The sequence below is a fragment of the Tamandua tetradactyla genome, chromosome 19 (genome assembly GCF_023851605.1).
Source record: "Tamandua tetradactyla isolate mTamTet1 chromosome 19, mTamTet1.pri, whole genome shotgun sequence".
In the NCBI taxonomy this organism is placed as follows: domain Eukaryota; kingdom Metazoa; phylum Chordata; class Mammalia; order Pilosa; family Myrmecophagidae; genus Tamandua; species Tamandua tetradactyla.
The window spans coordinates 68,675,741-68,689,870 of NC_135345.1; the positions used below are offsets into that span (position 1 = coordinate 68,675,741).

Genomic DNA, 14,130 nt, shown 5'->3' on the forward strand with positions numbered 1-14,130 from the left:
TCTTGATAAAAATGCTCAGAAAATGATGAAGAGAAGAAAACTTCCTCAACATGACAAAGGGCAAATATGAAAAACACATTGCTAACATCACATTCAATTGTTAAAGACTGAAAATCCTCCCCCTAAGATTAGAAACAAGACAAGGATGTCGACTATAATAAGCAGTGATATTCAAAAATGTATTGGAAGTTCTAGTCAGAATAATTAGGCAAGAAAAAGAAGTAAGACATTTAAAACGGGAAGAAGTAGAACTACCCTATTCACAGATAGCATGATCCTATATATAGATAATCCTGAAATATACACAGCAAATGTCCTAAAACTAATAAATGAGTTCAACAAAGTAGTGGGGTAGAAGATCTTTGTGCAAAACTCAGTAGTGTGTCTTTACACTAGTAATGAATAGTTTGAAAAAGAAATAAATAAGAGTGTTTTATTTACAATAGCAACTAAAAGAATCAAATATTGAAGAATAAATCTAAGCAAGGATGCATAGGATTTGACCAAGGAAAACTGAAAAATATTGCTGAAAGAAATTTTAAAAGACCTAATTAAACACAGGGACATTCTGTGTTCATGAACTGGAACCCTAAACAATGTTAAGATATCAATTCTACCCAAAACTATTTACAGATGCAATGCAATGCCAGTCAATGTTCCAACAGCCTTCTTTGCAGAAATGAAAAAGCCAGTCATCAAATTTATGTGGAAGGATTAGGGGCTTCAAATAGCCAAAACCATCTTGAAAAAGAAAAAGAAAGCTGGAGAACTCACACATCCCAATTTTAAAACTTATTACAAATCATCTGTAATAAAAAACACCATGGTATTGGCACAAGGACACACATATATACCAATGAAATCTAATTGAGAGTTCAGAAATAAACCCTCATACCTGTGGCCAATGATTTTTGACAAAGATGCCAATGTCACTAGATAGAGAAAGAATAATTTCTTCAATAAATAGTGCTTGGAGAACTGGAAAGTTATATGCAAAAGAATGATGATGGATTCCTACCTTACACTTGTGCAAAAATTAAAATGCATTTAAAAAGTTAAAATGAATTAAAGACCTAAATATAAGAACCAAAGTTCTAAAACTCCTAAAAGAAAACATAGGGAAACATCTCTAGGACCTAGTGTTAGACAATGGTTTGTTAGGGTTACACCAAAAACACAAGGAACAAAAGAAAAGGCAGATTAAAATTAAAATTAAAACTGTCATGTATCAAAAATTTTCATCAAAGAAGTAAAAACAGCTTACAATATGGAGAAAATACTTAGAAAATATATCTGATCTGGACTTAATATCCAGAATATATAAAGAATGCCCAAACTCAACCACAAAAAAGACAACCCAGTTTAAAAATGGGTGAAAGGCTTGAATAAAAATGACTCCAAAGAAAATATATAAATCACCAATAACACATGAAAAGATATTTAATGGCATTGGTCATCAGGAAAATGCAAATCTAAACCACAATTAGATAACATTTCACACCAACTAGAATGGCTACTATAAAAAACAAACAGGAAATTAGTGTTATTTTAGAGAAATGGGAACTAGGAACACTCAGTCACTTTTGGTGGGAATGTAAAATAGTGCAGCTGCACTTCTAGGTACACACCCAAAAGAATTGAAAGCAGGGATTGGAACAGCTATTTGCACACCAATTCTCATAGCAGCATTATTCACAACTAACAAAAGATGGAAGCAATATGTGGACATTATTCAGTCTTACAAAAGAATGAAGTTCTGACATATGCAACAACATGGATGCAACTTGAAGACATAATGTTGAGTGAAATAAGCCAGACACAAAAGGACGAATATTATATTACCTTACTTATATGAAATAAGCAAAATATGCAAATTCATACTTGCAGAATATAGAATGCAAGTTACCAGTGTGAGGGTGATGGGGAGTTAATATATTAATTGTTCAGGGTGATGGAAAAGTTTGACAATGGATAATGGTGATGGAGCACAGCTCTGTGAAAGTAATTAACACCACTGAATTGTGTATTTGAATGTGGATATAATGGGAAATTTTAGATTGTATATAAGTGACCAAGAAGAAAAATCATAGAACTGCACAATACAAAGAGTGAACTTTTACTTAAACCATGACCTGTAGTTAATAGCATAATAATTATACTATTGTTTCATCAATTGTAACACAGTTACCACACTAGTGCAAGATATTAATAGGGAAAACTGAGTGTTTGGGAAAGGTATATTGGGACTCTGTAATTCCTGCAGGATTTTCTGTAAACCTACAACTGCTTTACTAAAAAATTTTAAATGTGTATATTCATACAATATTTTAAGAAGTGAATGAGGAATGTTTGTTTTGCTTTAAACCACTACCAATGGGACATCTCTTTCAGAAATGGTCTTTTAAAAATCAAAATAAAAAATTTGAGTGGGAGACAATGCAGAATGTTTAAGACTTGGCATGAGCACTTATTTTATCAACACACCATATGCAAGTGATTACAAATGCAAACCTCAGTACATTTTGCTTTTTGCTAGTGAAACAATTAATTTAAAAATACACAAATTTGGGCCAGGGTGGCTCAGCAGGCCAGAACGCTTGCCAGCCATGCCAGAGGACCCGGGTTCATTTCCCGGTGCCTGCCCATGTGGAAAAAAAAAATACACAAATTTTACAATACATTGAACTGAAAAAGATACCTGTGGCGGTTTGTAGCTGTTAGGTACCCCAGAAAAGGTGATGTTCTTTCAATCCATTCCTGTGAATGCAGACATGTTGTGGGTGGGACCTTTTGACTAGGTGATTTTGATTGAGTCATAACCATCTCATTCAAGGTGGTCTTCATCCTCTGACTGGAGCCCTTTATAAGAGGACAAAACTCATACAGAAGCTAAGAGATGAAATTAAGAGAAGCTTATAGAGAAGAGTCCCAGAGAAGCTAAGAGAGAAGTCATAGAAACTCAGAGAGGAAGCCACTGAAGCCAGAAGTGAAAGTAACAAAACCTAGAGTGAAGGACCGACAGATGCCAGTCATACGCCTTCCCACATGAAAGAGGTCCTGGATGCCAGCAGCTTGTCTTCAATGTCCAGTTATCATCGTGTTGATGCCTTTAATTAGATATTTTCATGGCCTAAGAACTGTACATTGTAAGTTAATAAATCCCCACCGTTAAAGGGCAAACCATTTCTGGCATATTGCATTTCTACAGTTTTAGCAAACCAAAAAAATAACAAATATGGATTTTGAATAAATACGATGATCTGCTTTTACATGGTTATAGACTCACTATACATGACCACTAAATAATGTTAATATAATGGATACAGAAACATTACTAGTTGAATAAATCTATGTTCAATCTCTCATTATTTTATGCAACAAATTTATGCTCAGTCTCTTACTTCTTTTGGTACAATACAGTATTGACATGACAGCATCATATGTAATGTGAAAAATCTCCATGAACTAATGCTACAGCCCTGGAAGCTGGTCAGAGCTCCACAGCAATGTCTTCATGTCCGTAAGTAGACCCCTTGGGTATAAGAGTCTTCACTTTTAATAGACCTCTCAGTGCCAACCAAGGACCCAACAGAATATCAGAACTAAATCTTTACAAGCTCTTTTAATGTCCCAGAGAACAACAGAGGAAAGGGTAATGTGACATTGATATGCATTATTATACCGTGCATTTTATTTTATTTAACATTTCTTATTTTGAAATATGTATACAAAAAAGTGACAAATTTCAAAGTGTATTTTAACAAGTAATTTTAGAACAAATTTCAAAATATGGTATGGGTTACAATTTCACCATTTCAGGTTTTTCTTTCTAGCTGCTCTAAGACACTGGAGACTAAAAAGAAATATCAGTATAATGATTCAGTATTCATACTCATTTGTTAAATCCTATGTTCTCTGGTATAACTCCTTCTCCTTTAATCCTTCACTCACTCTTTAGGGATATTTGGGCAATGGCCATTCTAAATTCTTCATGTTGAAAAAGGGTGCCAACATTATTGGGTAGGGGGATGCAACTGGTTGGTACTTTTGGAGAGACTGGTAACTCTGGGTTTCAGAGCTTATCTGGCCTAGGAACTATCTGGAGGTTATAAGTTTCTGAATAACAAACAAAAAAAATTGTTTTTCAGAACTTAAATATGTCATACCACCGCCTTCCACCTCCACGATTCCTGTTGTGTAGTCTGAACTTAATCTTATGTTGCTTCCCTTATGTGTAGTGAATCTTCTCTTGCTGCTTTTAATATTTTTCTGCTTATTTTAAGCATTTAATTAGCATGTGTCTTGGAGTGGATCTATTTGGATTTATTCTATTTGGAGTTCATTGGACATCTTTGATTTGCATATTTATATCTTTTATAAGGGTTGGGATGTTTTCCCCAATTATCTCCTCAAATAATCCTGCTAGATTTTTACTCTTCTTATCCTTCTGGGATACCAGTAATTCTTATATTTCTGTGCTTCATGTTTTCCATCATTCCCCCGAGATCAAATTCAATTTTTTCTATCTTTTCCACCATTTGCTCTTTTTCGAGTCTAATTCAGGCGCACTGCCCTCTAGTTCACGTATTCATTTTTCTGTCTCTTCAAATCTGCTATTGTGTTTCCCTAGTATATTTTTAATTTGATCTAATATCTTTAATTTCTGTAAGGTCTACTATTTTTCTATTTATTCTTCAAATTCTTCTGTATGCTCTTCTAGTGTCTTCTTGATATCTTTTATGTCTTCAGCCAACCCATTGAACATATTTAGGAAACTTTTATAGACATCTTTGATTAGTTGTTACAAATTCTGTGTCTCCTCTGGTGTTTTAATTTGGTCATTTAGCTGGGCCATGTTTTCTGGCATGTCCATGTGCTGTATGATTTTCTGCTGCCTTCTAGGTATTTGATTATCTTGACAGGGTTATTTGAAAGTTGATACCCTCACTCATGTAGGACTTTGTAGTTGGTTGGGTTTGCATTGAAGGTCTCCACTTTCACTTGGTTTGTCAGTAATTCCCCCCCGCCCCCAAACCAAGGCCAGAGCCTCATACTGGAGGCTCAACTCTAACTGGCTGTCTGTGAAAGCTATGCAGAAAGGCAGTTTGCCAGATTGTACTTTCCACGCCTTCCCAGCAGATGGTGCTCCTACACTCAGGCCTGACTTTTCCCGACTAAGAGAGCCAGCAGAACCCAACCAGGTGCAAAGCCAGTCGCGGCTGCAAGTCTTTGTACATGCTGAAAGCTGCCAACCCCGGGCTGGGGCTGGGTAGTATGCACCTCAGTGGAAAATCTGCTTTTGGGAACAATGGATCTGGTGGTCCCCAGGCCCCCACAAATAACTTTAGGCTGTGGGACTGAGTACTTCAACTACTGCTGCCCACAGCCAGCCCTAGAGTGCCTGGAGGTGTGGTGTGGCTCACTCCTGTGTCCCTGCTTCTCCACCCATGCATGCTATGAATGCTGTGTCCCTGCTTCTCCACCCATGCATGCTATGAATGCTCCAGAGGTTGGAGCAGGACCCAGGGAGTCTCTTCCCTTGACCAATTGTCATATCAGATCAGTTCCATGTCCCCTCTCCTCCCAAGGGGAGAACCCCTCAGTCTCAACCAAAACCAGGCATCCACAGCAGCCTTCTTCAGGAATAAGAAATAGGCACTATGCTCCACAAGGTCTCTGTGCATAGGTAAACAAAGTCTGTTGACTTCTGGGTTCCCCACAAGAGCTCTGGCTGCAGAGCTGAGAGGGAAATTCTCTCAATCTGGTATGGTGGTAGGAGTGAGGGAATACAGTGCTCCTTTGGCACCTGCTCCAGGTTGCATATTGCAGCCTGTACCAGGTGCAGATAAACTCAATCCATCCTCTTGATCATAATTTCTCCACTTTTTCATCCAGGTCCTCCCTGTAGAAGATAGAAGTCCCTCTCTAGTCACTCGCTCCAAGCTACTGCAGTCCCAGACATTTTCTGCTCCTTCTCTCCCTTTTCCACAAGGCAGGTGAACTCAGCCTCTCCTGTTCTGCCATCTTCTGTACCATGCATTTTAAATTTTCTCTAAACAGAATCCTTGCTTAAAGCTGAAAACAGCTATTCAACCTTGCATAGCTAGTTCCATTATGAAAATTTCTCACTCCAAATTTTCTCCCTCTTCTTCACATCAGAGGAATGCTTGGGCAAACCCTTGCAGAGTGGGACCCTGATGCACTTTCTCTCACCTGGCCCACATAGAGCTTATATTTATATTATATTTACTCCTTCATCTTGTTTATTTGGGTACATGCATGTTCAGCCCAGTTAAATATGACCTAAAGCATCACCTCTCCTTCTGACTGTCAATGTCTTTTCTTCTGTTCCACTCAGCATTTCATCGATCACCTTCTAAGTAGCATACTTCTGGGAACACAATATCCCTGACTGCAGATCTGCCTCAATCCCACTCCCATCCCTCCACTCTGTTCATATTCCAGTCATATTTTAACATTTTCATTTTTAATCTTCCATTTATTCAGTAAATATTTGTTGAAAACCCATCAGATTGCAGACACAGTTTTAAGTACATGGGAAACAGAAGTAAACCAGAAAGACCCAGCACTCATAGTTTTCATTTTAGAGGGCACAGAGGGTACACCACTATTTAGTTTCCTAGGCTGCTTAAAGCACTAGCAAGAAATGGGTAGGCTTAAGCAATGGGAATTTATTTGCTTACATTTAGAGTTTGAGAAAAGTGTACAAATCAAAGCATCATCAAGGCAATGCTTTCTTCCTAAAAACCAGCTGCTGGTGGTCCTTGGCTGCTCTGCCACATGGTAAGGCACATGATGGCATCTGCTGGTCTTTTCTTTCTTTTCTAGGTTTCATTGATTACATCTTCTTGCTTCCATGGCTTTTTCTTTCTGTGTGTTTATTACATTTATAAAGGAATCCAGTAGTCAGATTAAGACCCTTCCTGAATGAGGTGGGTCACCCATCAACTGAAGTAGCCCCATCAAAACATCCTACTTACAGTGGGTTTTCACCCATGGATTTGGATTAGATTTAAGAACATGTTTTTCTGGTAAACACATGGCTTCAAATCTCTACAACAAATAAAAATAATGCATAACACAATTTAAAAGTTGGTGCTAAGAATAAAATGAAAAGTTAAATGGGGGTACGGAAGAATCTTTTAGATAGGATAGTCAGGTAACACCTCTCTGGTAAGTGAAAGAGAGAGTTCTATAATAGCAATGAGTGAAGAGCTGGTCCAGTAAGTATTCCAGGGACAAGGCAGAGTGTGTGAAAATGTCATTAAGCAAAGATCAGCATGGAGTGTCTGAAGGACAAGAATGCCAGTATAGCTAAAACAGATGGAAGAGTGACAGAAATGAGGTTGGAGACATAGATGGGAGCCAGATCATTTAAGATATTACAGGAATAATTAGGAGATTAGAATTTATTCTGAAAATAATGGAAAGAAATGTGGTTACAATAATCACTCCAGCTGTTATGTGGAGAAAAGACTGAAGTGGCAACAAAAATGAAAGCCACAAGACTAGTTTGGAGGCTCTTGAAGAGGTATAAATGGGAGGTTACAATTTGGAGACAGAAATGAAAGCTTACTCCTAAATTTTGACCTTGAAACTACATGAATCCTGATACCACTTACTGATATTGAAATTATAAAAGTTTAATTTGGGAGCCATCAACAGAGACATTGTATCTAAAGTTATGGACTGAATGATATTACCTAGGAATGAGTCTAGGCGAAGAAGAAAAGAATGCCAAGGGCTGAACTATGGCACTCCACATTCAGAGACTGGTAACAGGAGAAAAAGTCACCAAAGATGATGAGGAATGGCTGACAGAGCTCCAGAAAGAAAACCTAGGTGAATATGCTCCTATGTATTCTGTGGAAAAAAGGTTTCAACCAAACATATTGTGTTGAGAATTTATACAAGAAGATAACAGAAAATGGATCAAACCACAAGTATTCTATTGAGAACTTACAGAGGAAAATAACAGAAAATGAATCAGTGGAATTGAGAAGATAGAAGTCAGTGGTTACTTCCATTTTTAGTGGCATTTTAATGGAGCAATGGATACACAAGATTAACTGGGATGGCTTAAAAAGAATTTAAGGTGAAGTAGAAAGCATGTAAAGAAGACTCTTTAAAGGAGTTTTGTTCTGAGAGACCAGAGAAATATAGAAACAGATGAAGAAAGATGATGGGTCAAAAAGAGTCAAAGATAGAGAATAAAGCTCTTGATTGGGGAAGAGCTGATAAAATCCCGTGCCTAAGTGGAGAGGCTTGCCACATGCAATAGCAGAGAGTTCATTGAACCCAATAGGAGTAAAGTTATGGTCTATATAGGTTCACGTGTAGGTACATTTTAGGTATTTATTGGATGGAAGATGAAGTAGTTCTCTTTTGACTGAAGAGAGAACAGATGAAATCTGAGGTCTGAAGAGAGAGTGAGTATGAATAAATTATTACAGAGAATGATAAAGCAAAATTACATTTTAAGATATAATAAAAGTCACTTTTTTTGGTTTCTCGTGGAACTTAATTCCCATTTGCAATGTTGTTTGCATGGATAATTATTTCAGATAATGCAAATTTTAATACAGCACACATTTCCAGGAAATATAACCCTGGTGTTATTAAAATAAGTGGAATAGTCCCTTGTCACAGAACTAATAATACTACAATAATTAAATTTTGCTAACAAAGTCCACCAAATAGCTCATTGTCTCCTATTAAGACAGTTTTTATATTCAATCTCTTCTTTATTAAGAAACTAAAACTAATACCCTATTAACCATATTTGGTTTCTATTTTGGATGAAGAATGTCCTAATTTTTCTAACAAAAAGCAGTTTCTTCATAGGAAATAAATTGGCAAAGAAAGATGCCAATAAGGTAAAAAAAAGATGGTATTGTCACTGTATTTTCTGGAAAGCACATTCAATTTGAGTGATAGAGAACAAAGTACCTTGTGTGGCTTTTCCTGAAAGCTTTAATTAAAAGAATCAGATATACATATGAAAGTTCAATTTATGTTTAGAAAGTTACTACTTCTTTTTAAATATTATAATAATATAACTTTATCAATAAATAAAAACAAAATGAACTCAACATAGAATATTTCATAAATAGATGTAGATGTTTTGTGATGGTTATATTATAATCTCATTTATTTAGAAGCTATCTGTTCTAGTTTGCTAGCTGCCGGAATGCAACACACCAGAGACGGATTGGCTTTTAATAAAAGGGGATTTATTTTGTTGGTTCTTCAGAGGAAAGGCAGCTAACTTTCCACTGAGGCTCTTTTCTTACGTGGAAGGCACAGGATGGTCTCTGCTGGTCTTCTCTCCAGGCCCCTGGGTTCCAACAACTTTCCCCGGGGTGATTTCTTTCTCCACCTCCAAGGGCCCGGGCTGAGCTGCAAGTGCTGAGATGAGGAATGCCAAGCTGCTAGCAGTGCTACGTTGCAATCTCTCATTTAAGCACAAGCCAATTAAGTTAAACGTCACTCATTGCAGCAGACACGCCTCCTAGCCGACTGCGGATGTAATTAGCAACAAATGAGATTCACCTACAATTGGCTCATGTCCACAGCAACAGAACTAGGTGCTTTCACCTGGCCAAGTTGACAACTGAATCTAACTACCACACTATCTTATTCATAACTCTAGTTTAGTCATTTCCTATAAATGCTATTGTTCTATTCTTTTTGTATTTTCATAATGTGCTTTAGTTCCTGTGCCAGTTTGAAAGGATGTATGCACCTTAGAAAAGCCATGTTTTAATTCTAATCCCATTTTGTAAAGGCAACCATTCTTCTAATCTCCATTCAGTACTGTATGCTGGAAACTTTAATTAGATTATCTCCATGGAGATGTGACTCACTCAAGAGTGGGTGTTGAACTTGATTTGACACATCTCCACCCATTCCATGTGGGTCTTGATTACTTCACTGGAGTATAAAAGGGGAAACATTTTGGAGAAAGCTGGAGATTCAGAGAGAGCAGAGAAGAAAGACACAGCCATGAGAAAGCCACAACAGAGAACACCACAGAACCATGAAGTAGAGAGTCCGCTAGCCAGTGACTTTTGGAGATGAAGAAGGAAAATGCCTCCCAGGGAGCTGGAGAGGATGCTAGCAGATGATGCCTTGTTCACCAGGTTTTTCTCTTCCAACTGAGAAAAACCCTAATCATGTTTCCCATGTGCCTTTCCACTTGAGAAAGAAACACTGAACTTCATCGGCCTTCTTGAATCAAGGTGTCTTTCCCTGGATGCCTTAGATTGGACATTTTTATAGACTTGCTCTAATTGGAACATTTCCACAGCCTAAAAACTGTTAGCTTGCAACTTATTAAATTCCCCTGTTTAAAAGCCACTCCATTTCTGGTATATTGCATGCTGTCAGCTAGCAAACTAGAACAGTTCCTAATAAAGTACCACATTAGGCGGCTTAAAATAACAAAACTTTATGGTCTCACAGTTCTGGAGTCTTGAAGGTGGATATTACTGTGTCATCAGGACCATGCTCAATCTAAAGTTAGTGAGGGAGAATTTTTCCTTTCTTCTTCTAACTTCTGGAATTTGCCAGCAATCCTTGGCATTCTTTGGGTTGTAGATACATATCAGCCTCTGTCTCTACACCCCCTTCTTTCTAGTCTCCATCGTCACACAGAGATCCCCTGTGTTGCTGTGTTTCATCTCCACTTCTTATAATGCTAGCTGTCATGTTGAATTTGGGTCCCTCCAATCCTGTTTGGCCTATTTAATAACATCTTCAAAGACCCTATTTCCAAAGAAAGTCATGTTCGCAGGACAGAGAGTGAGAACTGTAACACATCTTTTGTGTGAAACAATTCAGTCCTTAAAACTATGGAATTGCTTGAACTAGGAAATGTCTAAGTAAACTCTAGATTATATGTATATTTGGAATATGAAAAATTTAGCTTAATCCATAAATTACAACTGAGACTCTTAAGGGCAAACAGTTGCTGCTGCTCCAATTCCTTGGGTGGCAAACTCAGAGACAATGAATTATTAGGATGTGCCACAGATATTAGTACCTATAGGGGAAGGAAGCTTTACTGCTAATAAAGAGCAAAACCAAAATTTGAGCATCTATCTAACTCCAAAATAGTCTCTTCATTACATAAATAAATTTCTAAAAAAAGTTACAATTTCAAATGTCTAGAAAAGTCACAGAGATAAAAATGAATGAGACAGAGTACTCATAATTACAAAGCATTTAGAGTTTTGAATACTGGAGACTTTGGTGAATTGGAGAAAGGGGACAATTAATACCCAATTTCCATCAAATATTACCATTTGCCTATGTGAATTTGATATGGCCAGATACATTTCAACAGATGTCAACAATCCCTGGTGTTGTGTCAATTTCTCTAATGTTTTAATTTTTAAAAATAAATAAATGATGTCCTATGAGTAAAAAAAAATATATATCCAGCCCAAGATTCAGCAACTTCTGGACTAGAAAGGGTTTGTTTTTTTGTATCAATCTATTCTTGATTAAATTGGTAGAATTATAGCCCTAAAGCAAAAATGTTGCAAATCTACTTGTATGCATGACAACAGAATGAAGGCAAAAGGAAAAGAGGACAGACGGAGCTTCCATGGTAAATCTGGAGTGAAAACAAAACCACTGAGGAGAACTCAAGCAAGTAACATTAATAGTCAAGCAGCATAAACATAGATTAACTTGGCTAAAAGTGAGGACTGAGTGACCATTAGTTTGGAGCATAATGAAAACTGGATAGGTAATGTCTTGGGTTGGAAGACTCTCAGTTTCTATCAACAAAGATTATTGTCCATAAGGAGGAAAAAGATTCAAAAATAGACCAGGCCACATGAAGATTTGGTAGCTTTGAATATGGCCCCAGAAATTGGTAGTAATAAGGCTGGGTTGATTCCCTTTGCATTAAAATAATGAGGCGGAGCAAATCTTGGAGCTGTTGTCACTTGGAAATTTCACTGAATAATCTGACATAGGAGGAAAGCCTTAGTTTTGAAGTGAGATGAATATCAGACTGGTCAACCTAACTTTCAGGGTAGTTAGAGGGTTAAAAACAAGTGTGTGAAAAGCTGTTTGAATGAAGTTTGAATATAGGATAGCCCTTGGGCAAAATTGAGTAAGTGACATGATAAGTGGGAAAAAGAAACAGCATCCTGAGCCAGAGCAGAAGGCTAAAATATTTCTACCAATTCCTACCTCAAGACCTGAAATGATAAATTCTAATCATTAGCATCAAAAAAGTCTAAGCATTATTGGAAAGGAAAACAAAAGTTAAGCTGGTTATAATGTTAGCAGAGGTTAGTGCAAATTATCTGTTAATTATCCTCTGCTACAAACTGTGAGGAGCTTCCAGAAAGGATGAGACAAGAATCAGATACATTCTAAATGAGCAAGATGGTAAAAAGAAGTAGGATTTTTTCTCCAGCAAAAGATCCTAACCATTTTAAATAAATTGAGGACATTCTAAAAACATGAGGACATTAGGGAGCATGGGTTTGGTGATTGGATAAACAGAAGTTAAAAATTGAATGAAGTCAGGGCACTAGCATCCAACTTTTCATATTTACCACATTGCTCAGGTCTCCTCTAAATCAAATAATCCCTTTCAATGGCCATACCCAGTAGAGTCAAAGAATGCACGAATCACCCAGAAAGATTTCATTACTTTTATGTTCTACTTCTAAACAATGTGTTGAAGTATAATGGAGAGAGCCTTGCACTGAATATGAGGATTCCTAGATTCTACTTTCTAGAGACTATTCACTGGTCGTGCGACCTTGATTCTCACTTGACCCTCAGTATCTTTCTCTGTCAAATGGAGATAAGTATAGCTTGTCTTTCTTACAGAGTTATCAATGAGGACTTATTAACTAATAAGCTCAATGTCCACACGGATTGATTATTGGGATACTTATCTCCCTTGAATTATAAAATTGGTGAAATATGCTCAGAAACTTATTTTTTAAATATGGACTAAATCATTGACCAAATTATAGACAGTGGGGAAATTCGGGCAGAAGTTGGCCAAAACAGAATCCAAATTGGGTCAGCCAAGAGTATAATAACAGCAAAAAAACAATTAGAAACAACTGTCAGGGTCACAGTGCAACTAAAATTTAAATAGGCATAGATTCACATAATCCCCAAAGCACTGTATCACAAACATTTACCTAAACAATGAATAAAAATTATTCATTCCTCATAGTTTCCCATTTCATTCCTGGAGGAATTTTTCCAAGCAATTCAAAGTCTTGCCCAATCCTTCATCAGAGTAGCAGGGAAAGAACTGAGATATTTTTTGAATGTGAAGAATTGCTCCACAGGAGGCTACTTGCTTAAAACTTGAATTTAAGCTCACTGTACATTAATTTCTGCACCTTGCCAGCTCTCAAACTGCCTTTAGAAAATAACTCATGGCAATAATATCCAACCACATTCAATGATGCTGCTTCAGGGACACATCAGCATCTAGAAATGGCATATGATCCTGTCATCTATCTTTTAATCTAAATATTTTTTCTCTACAACAATGAAAAGGTAAATGTAAGGCTGATAAATGAGACTGTCTGTGTAGTTCATTGTCATGACCTTGGCAGTGTTAAATTTCTAGGCGTATTTAACCTGAATAAATAGTCCAACAGTGTCTGAAACTCTAGATCTAAGCTTTGTAAATTATAGATCAGCACCAACAAGGGACCAAAGAAATTTCCCTGAGCTTAACCTTTTTTCCAACTACAAATATGCACACACAAACACATATACATATTTGCATGTATTATCTTTGCATATACATTTACCTTTACTTATATAATATGTAGTTTGTACCTTTCATTAGGACAAAAATATTTCTATGGAATGAATCAGATTGTTATTTAAAATCAGGTTGCATTTTAATTTATGTAGTGGCACAAGATGAGACAGGATCTCCTTAGCTACCTAGAACTGTAAAATATAAGAAGTTGCTCCTAACTCTTTCAATGGATTGGCAATGGTTTCCAAATGGTTTCCTGGAATCTGAAGTATACCCACCCAGATATCTGGTCCATGTCCCCTTTCCAAATGGCCCTTTTCTTAACTAGTTGTCAATTAAAGTGTAAG

General features: G+C 36.9%; 1 long non-coding RNA gene across 1 annotated transcript in view; it reads left to right on the forward strand.

Annotated features, from left to right (window-relative positions):
• LOC143663666 (uncharacterized) overlaps window positions 1-14,130 on the forward strand; it is an 80,100-nt gene that overhangs the window by 19,433 nt on the left and 46,537 nt on the right. Inside the window, exon 2 of the long non-coding RNA XR_013166105.1 lies at window positions 3,421-3,520. This is a non-coding gene — a long non-coding RNA (uncharacterized LOC143663666). The remainder of the gene's footprint in view (window positions 1-3,420; window positions 3,521-14,130) is intronic.